The sequence below is a fragment of the Drosophila simulans genome, chromosome 2R, assembly GCF_016746395.2.
Source record: "Drosophila simulans strain w501 chromosome 2R, Prin_Dsim_3.1, whole genome shotgun sequence".
Classification (NCBI taxonomy): Eukaryota; Metazoa; Arthropoda; class Insecta; order Diptera; family Drosophilidae; genus Drosophila; species Drosophila simulans.
The window spans coordinates 726,850-746,400 of record NC_052521.2 but is presented as its reverse complement, the minus strand read 5'-3'; the positions used below and the strand labels follow the sequence as shown (position 1 = coordinate 746,400).

At 42.6% G+C, this 19,551-nt stretch overlaps 1 long non-coding RNA gene across 1 annotated transcript in view; it reads right to left on the bottom strand.

Annotated features, from left to right (window-relative positions):
* LOC120284349 overlaps positions 1-3,432 on the bottom strand; it is a 57,914-nt gene extending 54,482 nt beyond the window's left edge. Inside the window, exon 1 of the long non-coding RNA XR_005543545.1 lies at positions 3,169-3,432. This is a non-coding gene — a long non-coding RNA (uncharacterized LOC120284349). The remainder of the gene's footprint in view (positions 1-3,168) is intronic.
* Between the last annotated feature and the right edge of the window lie 16,119 nt (positions 3,433-19,551).

Sequence of the window (19,551 nt, the reverse complement as noted above, 5' to 3'; positions counted from 1 at the left end):
ATTGTGACTCTGGACGGAAAGAACGCCTTCAACACCGATAGATGGCCAGTAATCCTCGGAGCCATAAACATAATGGGGATGCCGGAGTACCTGCGGGTGGTCTTTGGCAGCTACGATACGGAAGCTAGCCCAAAAAGAGTTTCAGCAGGTATTCCTCAAGTGGGAACGGTACCAGGTCCGCTCCTGTGGAATATCATGTTCGATGGGATCTCGGCCATCAACAAGCCCTTGTGAGTAAAGCGCCACATTTTTGCTTACGATGTGGCAATTACAGCAGTCGGCAAAACAATTGCTGATTTGCAAGAAAAAATTCCATCCACCGGCTCGAGAAGGCCGGCTAGCAATCACGGCGCACAAGACCTAGACAGTTCTACTAAGCAGCATGTGGAGACTGTGCCGGTCTCCGTCAATGGCGCACAAGTGACCTCATAAGAGTCCCTAGAGTACCTGGGTGTTCTAATAGACCACAGACTATCGTTCAATAACCACACAAGTAACGCCAGCCAGAAGGTAGCAATTGCAACTGCTTTATTGGCTAGACTCATGCCCAACGTCGATGGACCAAGATATCCAACCAGAAAACTACTGGTGTCGGTAGGAAAGGCTTCGCTATTATATGCTGCACCAATATAGAGATCTAGAGCAATGCCACTAGTAGGGGACCATACCTGAGAGGAGCATGTATCCGACTAGATGCCCACGAGTGGCTGCTGGGTGAGTGGCAGAGCTGATGGGAAACGTCGCAACGGGGGAGGTGGTCTAACCAGCTGATCCCTGAGTTGGCAATATGGCTAACAGAGTGGGTGGCTAAAACAAAACAGGTGTCATGTGTGGTGGCGGCAGAAAAATACTACCTCAGCGTACCCAGCATGTCGTAAGAGGCGACTTAAGGGTGGATGTAGGAGCCCTCATGGCCAACACTTAAGAAAGGGAGTGCGATTGATTTTAAGATTTTTCAGTTCAGTACAGAATCGAAGACAATATAGATACTTATGTTGTCTGCTTCCAAAACAAATGCAACCGGTTATAAGCCCTGAGCAGCCAAATGTAACTGTTGGATATGTAATAAATTGGTTAACAAGTAACAAGTAATGAAATAGCCACGGACCCAAATCTAAAATACTGTTGTGATGCTTACCTAGGGGTTGCGAACGAGATTAAATCATTTATGCGTCAAACTACAGTAGCTAAAGATAGTTTTCGCCTTAAGCTATATGTGCAATGTCCAAGGCGCAGGAAAGCCGCTGGCTATCTAAGGGGAACGCCCAACAGCCGTTGTAAAAGGGTATACTAGATTCGTTGATAAGTATGTAACAGGCAGAAGGAAGCGTTTCCGACTATGTATATATTCTTGATCAGGATCAATCGTCTAGTCGATCTAGCTATGTCAGTCTTTCCGTCTGACAGTATGAAAGTTGATATCTCAGGAACTATAAAAGCTAGAAGGTTGAGATTCAGAATACAGATTTTAGAGACAAAGACTCAAAAGGTAGTGCGACCCACTCCCCAAGACCCTTGTTGCCATGCCCACTCTAACGCCCACAAACCGCACAAAACTGCTACGCCCACATTTTTGAACAATTTTTCGATATTTTTTTCGAATTGTATTTAAAAAAAAAAATTTTGCCACGCCCACTCTAATTGTTGGATCTTTTTTTAAAATATTATTGGTCGTGTAAATTTCTATTGATTTGCCCACACTCTCAAACAATTTTTAAATGTTTTGTCTTTTTATTTCCCAATATCTATCGATATCCCAGAAAAAATGATGAGGTTTCGCGTTCGCATTCACACTAGCTGAGTAACGGGTATCTGATAGTCGCGGAACTCGACTAGAGCATTGTCTCTTGTGTTATAATTGGCTTTAATTGATCCGATCCTTACTGCGGCAAACAACAAATTTGCGATAGAAAAGTTGAATCAAATATTTTGTCCCACTCTAAACTGCTTTACGATCTATTGTCTATTCGCCAGGTGCCGAAGGAATCTTTGGCTGTGTGGTTAGATTCTGATCGGAAGCTTAGTGAAGGGCTCTACTGAAACTAAATTGTCGGTTATACCTAATCTTTTTGAAAACGCTATTACTTCTCATTTGCAGCACCTTGTTAGTCTATTATATCACTATGTCAGCACGGAATTATGAATCGCAGAAAAACAAGCACTAACCTTTGGAGCCAACTTCCTTCGTTATACAGGGCAGATGTCATCTACACTGACTTTAGTTCAGCGTTTGAGTCTGTTGATCATTCTTTTCAAGTGAGGAAACTTGTTTTATTAAGTTTCCCTTTTGGAGCTAATTTCCTTCGTAGAACAGGGCTTCAAAAATAATCTTCAAACAGATGTCATCAACACTGCCTTTAGTAAAGCATTTGACTTTGTTAATCATTATTTTCTAGTCAGGAAACTTGATTTATGCCTAATGTCTAATCCTGAGATCTAGGCGTCAAACAAACAGACGGACGGACAGGGGTAGCTCGACTCTTCTATTGATCATACTCAAGAATATTTAGATTTTATATGGTCGGAAATGTCTACAAGGTTCCTAGTATTTTTATTCTGCTAGATATTACAATCAGTAAAATGTAAGACGCCTAAGCTACGACGTTTGCTAACAAGGTTTTCACCGTTTTTTTTTAATTCGTTAACTTTCTGATTTACCTAAAATATTTTTCCTGTCTATCCCCGCAAATCGGACAGTTTACATATGGGGAATAACTTTAAACTGCCCGAAATTATTATCACTTAAAATGTAAGGCTTATGATGGTCAATGACGTCAATCAATTATGAGCAGTAAATGAACTTGCTGCTAAGTGGAGTTCGTGAGCAGTATTAAAAATAATCGTTGGGCTTCATTCATATCTTGGATTCTTCTTGATATTTCAAAAGCTATGATTAAAAAAAAATAAGAAAGCACAATCATGTTTAATGACGTCAGTGAAGAAGAATGTATGTAAAGTATCCTCGTTAGAATATTTTGGCTGATTATGTATGTTGATATCTATAACTAATATTCATTGGTTGACAGTAACGGGCCTATTAGACGATTAAAATTTCAGTATAAAACAATATGAAACATTATATTTTTATAATTTCATTCATTATTAACTGATATTTATTTAATGTAATAAATATTTAATATTATCTTTTAATAAGAATTTAAATATTACCCGAACCACAACCATTTGTGTAATAAAAAACGGTTGTTGTTGTAGAATTAAATTTACTCCTACAGTTTCACAAATGTTTGGATATTTACTGTCTCCTTTGCATTTACGGCACTAACGTTTTCCCAGGACTCAAACTCACTAAATACCCGCACATTCTTTTTTCTATAAGAGCGCACTGTATTGAGTGTTGTACAAATGAGTTCCATCATACTGGTGAGTTTGCGTGTTCTCGTCAATGTACAAAGATGATGGTGTATGCTAGTCAACTTTGGACTGTTTGCGTATGAACGTAATTAATGAAAATAATTCAATTTGAATTACCAATATTAATAGAAAATCAAGAGAGAATGCTATAGTCGAGTCTCCCGACTATCAGATACCCCTTACTCAGCTAGTGTGAATGCGAACGCGAAATTAAATCATTTTTCTGGGTTATCGAAATTAAATTAGAAAAAATTTAAATCGATAGAAATTTTTCAAAAGCGTGGGCAACGCAGTTTTGGGCGGTTTTAGGGCGTTAGATATTACGTTTGTTTATATTACGTGCTCTTACATTCCGCCGTCTTCAGAATTCTCAGAATATTTAAATCATTTGTCCGCTATCCCAGCACCTACATTTGCACAATTTACGATTTTTCGCTCCTACTGGCATTGCCTATACATCTTTGTATATTTATATATTTTTTTTGTGTGTGTGCAAGAGCTATGGCAGGAGTCAGCTTATTAATTTCGATTAACTTCACAAATTGCCAATTGTGCGCATTGGTCAACATTTTTACTTCATTCGAACTCGCTTCCAATTCGTGGTTGACTGGGGCTGGTTTTTTTTATTTTGAAGCTGGTTCAGATGATTGATTTTATTTTTCCCGAGTATCGTTATATGTCCATGTCCGACAATTTCTTCTCTATTGTTCTCGCAGTAGTATTTATTGCCTTTAATGCCAATTTGTTTCATGTGCATTGTTCTGCACTTATGGGCAAGGTAGAGCGATTCGATAGCTCAGTTAAACCCAACTTAAGTACTTTGAAACGTATGAATCATCAAGCGCATTTTGGAATGTTAAATATTATTATAAATATATATTTAAGAGAAAATAAAGTTGCTTAACTCCCAACTTCAAGATTGGTTAACCAATTAGGAAATTAACTCTTGACAGATTTATTTATTCAGTGTAGCTTCATTTTTATACTCAGTAAGCTTGGGTAAGGGAATTCATCAACCGACTTGAAGTCCCTTTAACTTGCGTTTCATTCATGTAACTGCTGTTGCTTTCTGCGCCGTCTGCATGTACATGAATTCTTAGTTTATGAACTTCAGGTGGGCCAATATATTGTTCGGTACCAACTTCTAGTTAATGTTACACCAGCATGTTACCTCAATCTGTGTTTGCCTTCCCTTCCCCTTTTGCTGCCCTCTATAGACAATACAAATGGTGACAAATAGGGGGTTTATTAATGTGAGTAACTTTTATGGCAGCGGACCCGGTGGCGTATTGGGTGATGATATGGTGGCCAGGCAAAGGGGGAAATGAAAACGAACCCAAAACAAAAACATCAATTAGCATAACTATAATAAGCCCAACCCTTATTTTCCTTTCCATCTTAAAAAGACTGCCCAATTTGTAGTTCTAGGTGAATTTAATATACCTGGCACAATGTGGTCCCCAGAAGAAAAATGGAATATCCTTCTCCCAATATCAAAACATGACTTTATTGAGGGCTTTCTCGACTTATCCTTGTCGCACGTTAATTATATTCGAAACTCTCTTAGTCGATATCTGGATCTATGTCTTGTAACAAGATCTGAAAGTGTGTTTCTGTTCACAGTACGCGCTCTACTCGAGCGCGTAAAACAGTGTTTTCTTTCCCTATGTGAGGTACACAGATAGCGGGATTGACTAGCGAAGTTGACCTCCAGCAGATTGTTGGCAAGAGCGGCTGACAAGTCAACAAAGACAAAGAGGCTGTAATCGGTAAAGACACTCTTCAGCCTCAGCAAAGAGCCCACCGTCAGAGCCTCGGGAGCCAGAGCACTGAGAAGCACCGCTGGCAACATCGGCACATTGGAAACTGCTGTGGGCAGTATGCACTGGTTCTAGCAAACCTTAATGGGCAGATATTAAACTCTCAGGTAGCAAATCACTTAGCGAATGCCACTGCAGTCCCTGTAGGCGTGGGTCAGAACGACGATCTTGTGACCCAAGCTGACCCACAACCCTTCCGATGTTTAAGTAGAATAAGTGCGACACCATGCAGATGCGCATTTTTCAGTCTTCGCCTTCTGCGGTCTCCATCAATTTGACCTTCCACATATAAACAAATAAATGCAATACGTTTAATAAAATGGCCAAAGAAAACGGTCGTGTGTATAAAAGGAAGAAGTCTATATTCTTGATCAGGATCAATAGCCCACACTCTAACGCTCGAAAACCGCCCAAAACTGCCGCGCCCATCTTTTTGAACAATTTTAAGATATGTTTTCATAACTAAATTAGTCTTGTAAATTCTATCGATTTACCTAAAAACTTTTTTCCACGCCCACTCTGACGCCCTAATCCCGCACAGAACTGCCGCGCCCACATTTTTAAACCATTTTTCGATATTTTTTATATTTTTCGTAAATTTCTATCGATTTGTTAAAAAACATTTCGCCACTCCCTCTCTAAACAACCCAAAACCCTAAAACAACCCAAAAGTGCCACGCCCACATTTTTGAAAAATTGTTGAACATTTTTTCATAATTTTATTAATTGTTTAAATTTCTATCGATTTGCAAACAACTTTTTTCATAATTTTATTAATTGTTTAAATTTCTATCGATTTGCAAACAACTTTTTGCCACGCCCACTCCACCGCCCTAAAGCCGCCGATCCAATCACATGCACACTTTTGAACAATTTTTAAATTTTAGCTCATTTGGCTTAATTTCACTATATTCTGGCCCTGCATTGATTTGTGGAACATATTGCAATCCTTTTTAATTTTCTTTTTACTTTAATTATTTGTGTTAGACTCTATGTGTTTTATTTATTTTTTTTTAAATACATTTGTATTTGTTTTGTTATATTGTTGCATTGTTTCGGCTAATTTATTACAAAAGGATTTGAGAAATGCATTGATCAGGGATTATAAATGTTTGATATAATATGTTTGCTGATAAGTTCTCCCAATGAAATACATTATTTTTATTATTTATTAAATGTGCTTAGTTATCGGTTGGATATGTCATAATAATCATTCTGGTTAATTGTAACTGATTTGAATTATATTATTATATTTTTATATATTTTATTATTATTATTATATTCAAGGAAGATACTTAAATAATATCTAAGAATAATAAGGCGAATTTTATGTAGTGATTTTCTAACGATGCTATATGTACAACGAATGCAAAGGATGCTATACAACGATAGCAAATGATAAAGAGGGGCTTCTTAATTGCAGAGCGAACAGCAAAATGCTAAGCCAAAGGTAAAGGTGCGAGAATATTAGAGAGAGCGCAAGAGAGGGGAACTCTTTTCTGGGTGTTAGCGTGGTAAAACAATGGAAACAGGCTCTTAGTTAGGTCATGTCTCTGCTAAGGGTGCTGGCTAATCGTAGTTGGGCTGGAGCTGGTAACTCTCAAAAATTTCCACACCTCCGGGCCGGACTAAGGTGTCATTCGACCCGTGCCGAAAGTCTGCAAGGCTGGGGCCCGTGTAGGAACTAGCCCAGTCGATAACGGAGAGTCCGGGCAAGTGGCGTCCGCCCGGTCTAGTAAGCCTTACCCGGGTACTGCGGATCTCTGCCCGGGTGGACCGCTTATTTCTCTGCAACTCGTGGGTACTATGAACAATAGACCAAATAACTTTAAAATACCTCAGGCCTTGACTGCGGGAAATGTCGCAAGACAATTTCGGTGGTAACACCAAAAAATGCTCCTAAACGGAGTGCGCGAACGGCACAAGCACGCCCAGTTGCGGGAGGGAAGTATCGGGCAGCCACACAGAGTCACTCGAATGTGGTCCAAGCCGGCAAAGAGGGACGGGCTAAAAACCCATTACCGCAACTTGGTCAGCCTGGGGCCAGGGATGACCCTAACCAAATACACTAGAATAACAAGATGCATAACGCCATACAAATTTTTGGCACGCGATTTTTTGGCCGTGGCTCTAGCGGTGGCTCCAGGCTCTCTCGAGTTTTTGTTCGAGAGAGAAAGAGCGGAGAGCGCTACAGCAAACAGCTCTTTTCTACGTGTGCACACGTATGCTCATGCATTGTAAATTTGACAAAATATGCCCTTCACCTTAGAAGTTCGTTGACTTTAAATCTATATTATTTTTTATCAATTGGCACCATGCGAAAATTTATTGTTTTGCATTGCCTTAACGTTATTACTATTTAAATAAAGCTTAGAGATAGTAATAGCCGAATCTATGTACATCACAAAATAAATTTCGAAAAGGACTTTATATTAGAATCACCTATATTAGTCATCACCTAGGCCGACGAATACAATATTCTCGATTCTTGTCTCGAAATAAATCCAAAAGTCTTTTTGCGAATGCTTACAAAGGCATTTTAGGGAATGCATCCAGAAGCCTTGCAGGGAATTCTTAAAAAAACACTTCGGGAAATGCTTACACAAGCATTTCGGGGAATGCTTACAGGAGCAAACCTTAGGTGTTTGATTCTAATAAAAATATTTTTTCAGCCGTGGACTTTACCATCTGGCTGATGGGTTTTGTATTTGAAATTAATATTTGGTAATGTTCTGCCAACAAGATGACCTCAATGTGATTTTCAAGAATCGAATTACTTTTAGGTTATGCCGCGAAGAACCGATTGCATTCCTCAGAAATAATCTTAAACAAGCCCTTATACTTTTGGACTGCTGCGATGCAAGAAGTTTTGGTAAAGTGTTTTTCATAAATGTCCACGATAACTTTTGGAAAGTGATCTGTGCGGGAGCACGGTCACAAAAAAAAAAAACAAAAATGGCGGATCTGTATGAACGGAAAAGATAAATTCTTACCTTCGCCGAAACCACGCGGTTTAAAAAAAACTATATGGGCGAGCAGCGGTCGATCGATAAGGTACAAAACAATAAAAAATTGATTAAGACGACGACGACTTCGATGGCAGCGCCGGAAAATAATCTTAAATCAACAGACTCGTCATCTCAAAATCCAGAACATAGTAGATTTTTCCCATTTTCCATATTTTTTTGATATTGTGCATTTCTAGTCGCCTAACTACGCTTTATCCATCAATTAATTTGACACATCGATAGAAGAAGGTAAAACCAGCAATATTATTATTATTAAGTGGGTTTCTATGTGTACTGCGATCCAGTAGGATCTATTGTACTACTCCTTCATGACTCAAAGATCTCCCTGAAGTCCAATGCACTGTATAAAAGCCAGAATTTTATTGGGGTTCAGAGCTGCAATTGTTTCCCGTGGGACTACATACATGCCCAGGAGTCTGTTCCTCCTGATGGAAAGCGCCGTGTAGTCACATATAATATGTGCAGAGCTCCCCTCCTCCATGCAACAGAAGCGACAGAGTTCACTGTCTGCAATGTCAATCTTATGCAAATGACTGCGAAGTCGGCAGTGCCCCGTAAGAAGGCCAGTTAAAATACGCACGGTGTTTTTCCCGTTTGTCATTAAGGTCTTGAATCTTTTGTGGTTATATTCAGCTCCTAGTTTGTCTAGGGCTGTCCTCACTTCATTTACTAGCTTATATGTTATCTTAGCGCCTTTATGATTGCTTGAATATCAGACAGTATAGGAATGTCATTGCCACGATAGTTCCTTTGCAGATTAAACTCCGCACAGCGTCCAATAGCACAGACTTCAGCTTGAAAAATGCTGGTGTATCTGCCCATTGATTCGTGGTATTTTAACCTGGGGCCACTTACCTCGTCGGTGAAGGATCCGTCTGTATACCACTTTATTGTTTGTGGTTTCATAGGGTGTACTTTCCCCAGGGTTGTCCAACTGTTTTTATTACTGAGATGAGTGCTGAAGTTCTGAGCGAACCTGCGCTCAGCTGGCATCTCATCCCTTGGTTGCATCAGCAAAGGGATATCCCTTTTTAGGCTTTCAGCATCCTTTCTTGTAAGGTTGCAGTCATTTCCTGCTCCCTCAATTCTTATTAGGGTGGCTTTCCGTTTCATTTCAATGACGATATGAAGCGGCGTTACCTCCATTAGTACTTCTAGGGCTGCAGTTATGAAGTTTCACCTTAGTGGTGCTAAGGCGTGCTCTATTACCACACGCTATTACTCCATAGGTTAGTATGGGTCTGACTACCATGAAGTACAGCCATCTTATTATGCGTGGTGAGGTTCCGCACGACTTTGCAGCAATTTTCCTACACGTGAAAAGTGCTCTGGTGCACTTATCAATTGTGTTACCGACATGAGTTTTGAAGCTACGTTTGGAGTCGAGGCTTATCCCAAGAAACTTAACTTCTTTGCTGGCCCCTATGCGACATTCTGACAGGGTTATTTACTTCATTCTCTGTAGCTTGTACCTATTTGTAAAAGGAACAATAACAGTTTTGCTAGGATTTAGGCTCAGGCCTACTTCCTTGCACCATAAGCTGGTCATGTTGAGGCCCAGTTGAATGATATCGCAGAGTGTTTCCTCATATTTACCTCTGGCTATAATGACAATATCGTCAGCATAGCCCTGGCAAAGTATACCTCTGCGGGTCAGTCTGTCCAGCAACTCGTCTACCAGCAAGCTCCACAAGAGAGGCGAGAGGACACCCCCTTGGGGGCAACCCCTTGTGGGAGATACTGTGGACGACTCTCCTCCGATAGTGGCCATGGCTCGCCTAGATGCCAGTAGTGATTTGATCCATCTACTGGTTGTTGCATCTAGTCCTCTTGTTGTCAGGGATGCGTTGACCGCCTCATGAGAGGTATTGTCGAATGCACCCTGTATGTCTAAGAAGGCACATAACGCCACTTCCTTATGAGTAAGTGAATCCTCAATAAGGCTTTTCAGGTGATATAGGGCAGTATCAGTTGATCTGCCCGCCCTGTAGGCATGCTGCGTCCGTTGGAGCGGATGCTCTACAAGCAGAGTGCTTCTAATGCTGACATCCACTAGCTTTTCCAACGTTTTTTTTAGCAGGATTGGCTGAATGCCATCTGGACCAGGAGATTTGTAGGGCTGGAATGTACCAATTGCCCATCTTAATCTCTCCGTTCTTACTATTGATTTTGCTTTGGCCCAATCAGTAGAATACGGTCTATTTTGAGCCGTTACCGGGGTATTCCCATTTGTTTGACGCGTGCTTCCCGGAAAGTGAGTTGCCAGTAGTAGCTCAAGTTTCTCCTTACTTCCTATAGTATAGGAGTTATCCTCCGTACGTAGTGCCTGATTTGATTCTGGCACTCCTTTGGAGATTGCTCTGTGAAGTCTTGCGCCTTCACATGTGTTTACTATTGCCTCACAGAAGGTTCTATAGTTCCTTCGTTTGGCTTTCCTGATCTCATGGGTATACATAGTCAGTTTATTCCGGTAGGCATCCCAGTTCCCTTCTCTTTTTGCTTTGTTAAAGAGACGCCTGGTCGCTTTCCGTAGCTTCTCCAATTGGTCGTTCCACCATGGAGCATCTTTTTCCCTCTTGGCTCGACCAAGGGAGCAGTTTTCTCTAAACGCGTTAGAAAGACACGAGTCTTTTACGGCGGCCTCAAATTCTAGAGTGGTACGGAGTTTCCCGGTTACCCCAGAAGCTGGATTCCGCAGTAAGGAGGCATTGAACCCTTCCCAGTTCGTATTCCTGGGATTGCGCCTACGCTCGCTACATTCTAGATTTAGCCCTATGTTAAAACGAATAAGTCTGTGATCTGACATTCACTCCTCAGGAGATACGTGCCAGTCGCTTATATGCGAAGCCACTGATCTGCTGGAAAGTGTAATGTTCAGAACCTCAAATCTTACCCTGGTAACAAATGTCGGAACATTGCCGACGTTTAGGATTTCTAGATTGTTATTCAAGTTAAATTCTAAGAGTGACTCACCTCTTTGATTTACGTCGCTGCTGCCCCATATCACGTGATGTGCATTTGCATCACATCCGATGATGTAGGTGAGTGTGTCCTCTTGCAGTATTCTGCCAGTGCAGTGATTTCGGGCGGTGGGCACGCCTCGTCACCGGCAAAGTATACCGATGCCACCACAGTCTTCTTGGTTGCTCTCACATCTTCTACCACGATCGGTACACAGTCCCGCGTGAGAAATTCTGTAAGTATATAATAATTAATACTTCTACATGCCAGGATACAGGCTCTAGGCCTAAAGGCCCGTTGATCCCAAATTAACTTGGCGTTCTTCACGTACAGTCCTTTTATTCCCTGGTTATACCAGGGTTCCTGTACCAGGGCTAGCCCAAGATGTTGTTTGGTGAACATCCTTGCCAGCACAGCCGAGGCCGCCTTGGCGCGGTGGATGTTCACCTGAGCTATCCCTGTACTTCCGACCATTAGATGATCGGCTCCATCGTCGGCGTTCCTGATCTGGAGATACCCAGATCACCATCCACCGGTATCGCTTCATCCTTACTCAGCAGGTCTAGTTCCATGCCTAGCTCCTGAGAGGATAACGTGGTCTGATCTTGATGGTCGCATCAAGATCCTCATCATCCGTCAGATCGTCGCTGGATTCGGAGAGCTTATTGGGCTTCTCCTTCTCCGCGGAGACTGGTGGATTTCGAGGAGTCTCGACCTTTCTTGTGCCGGATTTGATCGCTTTGGCCTTCTTTAGACCACAAACTGAGATGTCTCCAAACATGAAGCTCAGCTTGTGGTCACTAGAGATAATCTTGGCGCATGAGTTGTCATCAATGCCAAGGCTGAGGAGCGAGTTACCACCCTCATTCTCCCTTGATATGAGACGTCAATTCTATGATCCACTTTGTTGTTTTGTCCCCTGTCCTGGGGCAGAAGATGGTGATGTTGTGTGACGATGGCAGGTCGTCGCCCATCCTTACCTCCAGGGAGACACCGCTCCACTTACTGAGGCTGGGGACTGCTGATTGCAGCCACTCAGCAGTGGTTGCGTTGCGGCAGTCCACTATCAGGTGACCCACTCTGAAGTGGATTCCTCCAAACTAGGACTATTTCCTCCAGTAGTGCGTCCTCGAGCTGTGAGAGGTTCTCACTGCTGAGGACGACTTTGTGGTACCCCTCTGGTACGACCGCAACCTTAATGGCCCCAGTTACGGCTGCATAGATAGCTTGCGTACCTCAGTTGCCTTTGCAGCCCATGAGGTACTTGGGCCATAGAAGGGAGCAGTCAGAGGCCTGTTCTTCTCTACCTTCTACCTCTTAGGCGTTTCCATCGGAGGTGTCAGAACCTCAGATCTTACCCTAGTTACAAATGTCGGAGCATTGCCGACATTTAGGATTTCTTGATTGTTATTCAAGATAAATTCTAAGAGTGACTTACCTATTTGGTTCACGTCTCTGCTGCGCTATATCACGTGACGTGCTTTTGATGTATAGAAGATAAGAAGAAGAAGAATTGCGAACAAATCACCAAACGACCAATTAACTTATTAAATGACCAACTTTATTTAAAAAACCATTAATAAAATATTTAATAGTAATAGGACTGAACGTTTCGCTAATATATATGTCGGAGTATAAAGATTGCTGGTTTCTTATAGTGCAAATATTTAGCATAAAATCGAATTATTTCATCATTTTATGTTTTGCGTCCTTCCATTGTGGTTGTGTTTCTTCGCCGTTACTTTTGGAGCGTTGCGAAAAAGATGCCTAGCTGCACGACGATGCGTCGCTACGTTGTCGCCGAGTGTGGTTTGTGGTAATTGCGGGGCAGTTAGAAAAACGAGCAGATCAGTATGCTTGAGTTATCGCATGAGTTATGATTAAGGAATGCGGAGTTCCTTAAGTCGTGGTTAAATTTGAAAGTTTTCTGTAAATGCCCGAAAATCCAAGTTCCGATTTAAGTAAGAAGACGTGTGGCTTGTTCGGTCACAAAAACTGATCTGATTCTATATTCTAGCTCTGGTCACAATTATACCTCTGCCGAGAGAAGTAAATAGGAAATACATAGTGTTTTAAATACTATAAGTGTAAGTGTTAATCCATAAGTGCTGCGTCGCAGACTCTTGAGTGGGTGAATTTATGGGAAATTCCGAAGTGCTGTGTTGCCTACTCTTGATCTTAAATAAATGAACGCACGCTACTACAAAAAATAAATAAAAAATTCTTTTCTGAGCCGAACTCCTATTAGGAGGAGGAGTAGGGGTTTCCTGTCAAAATGTCATGTAAACATTTCTTCTGGTGGCAACGGCCGTTCGCTGAACGGTCGTTGTGCGGCCTAATAAAATTCGTTGTTTATATTTTGGTTATTTAGTACTCCTTCTAGGGTAAACCGGGGTGGCTTAGTTGGAGGGTCTGCGTGCCGGTTGCAACCGATAACTCCTGCGAAAACATCGAAACGCGCTACGCTCTAACGGAAGACGAGCATACGACATATACAAATATAATGATTACAAGTACAAGGTAACACTCTAACATTTAAATATTGCAGAGAACCCAGTCTATGACGCTAAGAACAATCACAGGTGCTCTATGGTATATAACTAATCATGACATCCGCGAGTAATGCTGAGTCATCTTGCCGCTCATGCCTTGATCTCGCGATGCATTGTCGCGTAGGATAAGCTAAGAAAAGAATATTGTCTGTACTTCAGTTCTTGCAAAGCTGCTCAATAAATCACAGCTCGACTCTGAAGCATAGCCGTAAATATCTTTGTTCTTAATTACAAACATATTGCTACGCCACAAGGCTAGCAATATAACCAAGGTGACAAAGGCAAGCTCTCCAACATAATCTACCTAACAGGTGTCAAGGCGTACCTCTGCAGAAGACGTAAGACCTCTGGACCACCAAATAGGAAATCTATTTAACTTCACCACGAACAATAGTCTAGTTGACAGAGTAGTTAAACTACACAAAATATAAGTTTGACAAGTTGTTTCCACGGCATCCCATCAAATGTCTCTAGCAAAAGCAAAAAAAAAAAAAAAAAACAAATAAAAACAGAATTCATTGTTGTGAAATTCAGTTTGACAAAATTCGTTCCCTTTTAAGGAAATATATATTGCATACTTTTTATTGCCTGGCCGATAAAATAAAAATCGCATACTTTTTATTGCCTAGCCTATAAAATAAAAATTGCATACTTTTTATTGCCTAGCTTATATATAAATATTTCATACCTTGATGAAATCAATTTTCGTTGCATACCCAATAAAGACTTATTATATTGCATACTTTTTCCTGCCATATTTAATAAGCCGATCGCTTGTGCTCCGCGAATTTTTTTTTTTTTTTTTTTTATTAATTTAATTATTAAGGCATACGGGGAAATCGTGGAGCCCTTTTTGTGTCCTTCTTTTTTATTAATTCAGCCCATTTGGGCACGCCAGCTAACTATAGCTAGCTTTTTCTAGTTTACAATATTTAATAAGCCGATCGCTTATACTCGGCGAAAGTATACTTTTGTGTTGTGTCAACCAATCAATGAGTTTGGCGGGTACATATAGAGACATAAAGGTTGAATACGAGAGTGTGGACAGTTGGGAGGAGGAACGAGCAAACCCGATAGTAGGTCAGCCGTTAGCTAGTTAGTTGTTTCTGGTCCTTCAAGAGGAGTACACCAACCCAGTCCACCAGTCCACATGTCTGGAAAGCCTTCCTTTGCTAGTATAGTCAGAGGAAGTCAGACCGTCGCCAAGCCTGCCGTTACTGTCCCCCCTGCAAGCGCCAACCTTGAGTCCAAGCTGGAACAGCTGTTTTCTAGGCTTGACAGGATGATGTCACTAGTTGAAACACTAATGCAACTGCTCCTGCAAAATCGCACCTTCCCTCCTGCTGCTCAAAATGGGTCCTCTTAAGATAGCAGCTTGGAATGCCAATGGGGCCTCCTCGAAGACCAATGAGATCCACGCCTTCATCGAGCTTCACGAAATCGACATCCTCCTGCTATCGGAAACCCATTTCGTTTCCCGGTCCACTTTCAGAGTTCCTGGCTTTACCCTCCACACTGCCAACCACCCGGATGACAGCCAACGCGGAGGTGCGGCGATCCTTATTAGATCACTCATCTCCCATCAACTCTTCTCCACCCTGTCGGAAAATCACATCCAGGCAGCAGTTATCCAGCTGACGGCAAGCAGGGGTACTTTTAACTTTGCCTCAGTATACTGCCCTCCTAACCTCAGGCAGCAGTTATCCAGCTGACGGCAAGCAGGGGTACTTTTAACATTGCCTCAGTATACTGCCCTCCTAACCTCAGGTGGACGGAGGCTGACGTTGAGCTGATCATCGCTCAATTTGGCACAAAGTTCCTAGCGGCAGGTGATTGGAACGCAAAGCACAGATGGTGGGGAAACTACAGGATGTGCACTAGAGGCAGGGTGCTGTTCTGCGCTCTGGCGGGCAAAAGTATCGACATCGTTGCAACTGGAGAAGCTACTTGCTATCCCTTTCGAACAAGTGTCACTCCAAGTGCCATCGATTTCGGGATCTCGAAAGGATTCAGACAGCAAGAAATCAACGTGCAAACCCTGACAGAACTGTCGTCTGACCATCTCCCCCTGCTGTTTGTGCTGGATGAATACGCCCAGCTATTCAAAGGTGTCACTAAAATGCTGTCACTTACTGCAAATACTGTGGCCTTCAAGGAGCACATCGAGGCCACAGTTGATCTCAACATCCCCATTGACACCTGCAATAGTCTGGAAGCATATGTAGATTACCTCGTAGCCACAATCGCGGAAGCAGCACGGAGGGCCACACCTCCCCCACATCAAGCTCGTCACACGACCGCAAGGAGGGCTCCCATCTTGAGCTTGGAGGCTAGGGAGCTGCTCTCCCACAAAAGGTATATCGCCACAGGAGATCCTAGCATCAAGCAGCTATACTCTAGTACCACAAACAGACTGCATCGTTTGCTAGCCAGGACCCGACGAGAAAATCTGGATACCCTGCTGGAGGGTACTGGCCCAGATAACAACAGCAACTTCTCGTTATGGAGGCTCACAAGAAATATCAAGAGACAGCCGATGTTTCAATCTCCCGTCCTGAGTGAAAGTGGCCTCTGGCTCAAGACGGACGATGAAAAAGCGAGGGCATTTGCTTTACACCTGACCTCCACCTTTATGCCCTTCAACCTAACAGACGACTTAAACCGCGTAGAAATCAATAATTTTCTGGACGCTCCGACTGCACCGGCTCGCCCCATTAGGCATACCACACCGCAGGAAGTCATGGTGCAGCTGAAGGCGCTACACATCAAGAAAACCCCTGGTTACGATAGCATCGACAACCGTGCTGCGAAGTCTCTGCCACGCAAAGGAGTCCTAGCCTTAGTAAAAATTTTTAATGCCATGCTAAGGCTAGGGCACTTTCCAAGGCAATGGAAGCGAGCACGTATCATAATGATACCTAAAGCCGGAAAGCCGCTAACGCAGATAGATGCATATCGCCCAATCAGCCTGCTATCAACATTCTCTAAGATTTTTGAGAGAATACTCTTAGCCCGCCTGATGGAACTGCCACAAGTAGTGAACCACATACCTCCACACCAATTTGGTTTCAGGAAGTCCCACGGCTGCCCTGAACAAATACATCGACTGGTAAACCAGGTGACGCATGGCTTCGAGCACAAACTTTACACGGTCGGCGTCTTTCTAGACGTGAAGCAACCGTTTGACAAGGTGTGGCATGAGGGCCTTCTATACAAGATGAAAGCTCTCCTTCCTGCTCCCTACTATGCCATCCTGAGATCGTTCATCTGTAATCGGACGTTCGACGTTGCAGTGCGTGATGCTCGATCCAGCCTGGAAGAGATTCACGCAGGAGTTCCACAGGGAAGTATTCTTGGGCCCTTCCCATACACCCTGTACACTGCTGACATGCCATCTCCCGCAAACAACGCCGAAGTCCCCCGGCTCAGCTGCTCCTGGCCACTTACGCCGATGACACTGCCATGCTGGCGTCAGATTAATTTCCATAGCAGCCGTTATGCCGACAGGCTTATGGCCCACCCGAACCGACTAGCAACTATCCTAGCTGATCCCATCTCCCTCCGAAGACTGAAGAGGGTACACCCCAGCGATCCCTTACCCGGAGGATAAATTAGGACGGAACTAAATCCGATCCGGAGAAGCTGAAAGCCATTCAAGAATACCCTGAACAAGATAGCGTCTACAAAGTTAGATGTTTTCTTGGCTTAGCCAGCTACTACAGAGTCTTTATCAAAGACTTTGCCGCAATAGCCCGTCCGATTACAGATATTCTGAAAGGGGAAAATGGTTCGGTGAGTAGACACATAAAAAGATTCGTGTTGAGTTTAATGAGTCTCATCGCAACGCATTTCAAAGCCTGCGTAACATTGTAACATCCGAGGATGTTATACTCAAGTACCCCGACTTCAAAAAGCCCTTTGACCTCACCACAGATGCGTCGGCAAGTGGCATCGGTGCAGTCCTGTTTCAAGAGGGAGGGCGATCACCATGATATCTCGTACCCTTAAACATCCCGAGCAAAACGAGAGGGAATTGCTGGCGATTGTATGGGCCTTATGTAAGTTGCAGAACTTCCTGTGTGGCTCCAGGGAAATCAATATATTTACCTCTCACATTCGCTGTTACCGGTAAGAACACGAATGCCAAGATAAAGAGGTTGAAATCTTATATAGACCAGCATAATGCCAAATTTTTTTAGAAACCTGGCAAAGAAAATTTCGGGGCAGATGCCCTCTCTAGGCAGAATCTGAGTGCCTTACAAAACGAACCCCAATCAGACGCTGCTACTATTCACAGAGATCTGTCCCTGACCTACACGGTCGAAACTACTGATAAACCGTTAAATTGCTTCAGGATCCAGATCATTCTGGAGGCAGCACTGATTCCGCTCCAGCGAAACATAGTTCTGTTCCGAATCAAAACTCACCACTTGATCAGTTTCACTGACAATAGTCATTTATTGCAAGCCCTAAAAGAAGTCGTTAACCCTGACGTGCCCACTCTAGTAAGTTTCCAACACGACCTCATTATGCATTTTCCGGCTTCCCAATTCCGTCACTGCATATGATAGGAACGAGCAGTTAAAAATCATTACTGCGGAACACAGCAGTGCGGACAGAGCCGCACAGGAAAATGTTAAACAAGTCCTTCGTGACTACTACCTTCCCAAAATGGGCAACCTATCCAAAGAAGTGGTGGTTAATTGCACGGTATATTTTTATATTATATTATATTTTTTTTGATTATATCAATTGTTTAGCAAGATTCTATAGATCTACCAAAATATTTTTTATTAAACTCACTTAAACACCGCTTAAGCGTTATCTTGTGTGTACAAATTATATATTCGTATCATTAAATACACCCTGCAACCAGCAGGGTTTATTTTTTTTTTTTTTTATTAATATTTATTAAGTGAAGAATCCGTACATCATAATATTGTATCTTAACATCACAGTGTGGAGAAGTATTCTTATCAATTACCAAACACTATAAAATAAAATAAGTGGAGTAGGAACATAAATGAAGAGTTTTTACTGCTGCCCAATTGTCTTGGCGAAGCCTTGCCGTTTAAGTCTTCTTAGAGGTCGAGCGGGGATGAGACGTCTTGCAAGAAGACTGCTATGGCTCAGTAATCTGTCACTATATCGACTTGTATGTCTCCCAATTTGTGACTCAACTGTGTGAATATTGAGGTCTTTATGGAGTGTAGAGTTACGTACATACCAGGGGCAGTTGGTTATTTGTCGTAATGCGCGATTTTGCATCACCTGGATACGATTATAATTCGATTTGGCTGCAATTCCCCAAATCTGGATCCCGTATAACCATATCGGTACGATACAGTGCGCATACACAGCTCTTTTGCACCTCATCGAAAGAGTGCTCCTTCTATTCATGAGCCATCTCAGCTGTTGTGATCTGTGACCACATTTTTTTACTGTGTTTTTTAGATGCGGCCCAAAGGTGAGCCGTTTATCCAGGGTGATACCTAGATATGTTGCTTGCAGGGGCTGATTCAGGGTAACTCCTTCTAGCCGAATTGGAGGGGTGTTTGGGATAAGCGTTTTTAACGTGAAGCACGGGTTTGTTGTTTTCAGTGGGTTTATTTTTAGGTTCCACCGTTTACACCAGGCTGCCAGAGCATTAATATATTCTTGTAGTCCGTTAGCTGCCTCTCTGCTGTCCCTAGAGTTATATATAACTGCGATGTCATCTGCATAGGTTGCAATAAGAGTCCTGTTCGGTGCTGCCATGTGTTCGAAACTCGGGCAAGGGATATCAGCAGTGTACAAGGAGTACAGTAGCGGTCCGAG